This window comes from Etheostoma spectabile, chromosome 15 (genome assembly GCF_008692095.1).
Source record: "Etheostoma spectabile isolate EspeVRDwgs_2016 chromosome 15, UIUC_Espe_1.0, whole genome shotgun sequence".
Lineage (NCBI taxonomy): Eukaryota > Metazoa > Chordata > Actinopteri > Perciformes > Percidae > Etheostoma > Etheostoma spectabile.
The window spans coordinates 35108555-35108841 of record NC_045747.1 but is presented as its reverse complement, the minus strand read 5'-3'; the positions used below and the strand labels follow the sequence as shown (position 1 = coordinate 35108841).

The following is a 287-nucleotide window of genomic DNA, read 5'->3' as shown; positions in this document are numbered from 1 at the left end:
ATATATATTTCCATTGTTGTTTATTGGGCAGTATTTCTCACAGGCAATAATAATCATTGTCATAATAGTGCACTTTTCCTTTTTTTATAATTATACTACAGACATTTATCTTTGTCGTTGTTGTCATCATCCTCGTCATCAATAATTAGCTGTTTTCTCGACCCACCCTCCCCTACACACCTCCCTCCATTTTTTTCATAAATTCCTCCTTCTACTGTGTGGATTGGAGGTTTACAAGATGGGTGGTTGGGTGGGTGGGTGGGTGGGGTGTGGAAGGGTCAGTTGTG

General features: G+C 40.1%; 1 protein-coding gene across 6 annotated transcripts in view; it reads right to left on the bottom strand.

Annotated features, from left to right (window-relative positions):
- The window catches only part of LOC116703091 (serine/threonine-protein kinase BRSK2), a 39343-nt gene continuing 39056 nt past the window's right edge, over positions 1–287 (bottom strand). For all 6 annotated transcript variants that reach the window (XM_032537686.1, XM_032537689.1, XM_032537691.1 and 3 more), the window contains exon 20: positions 1–287. This exon is cut by the window's right edge. The gene's annotated coding sequence lies outside the window, so the exon portion shown is untranslated.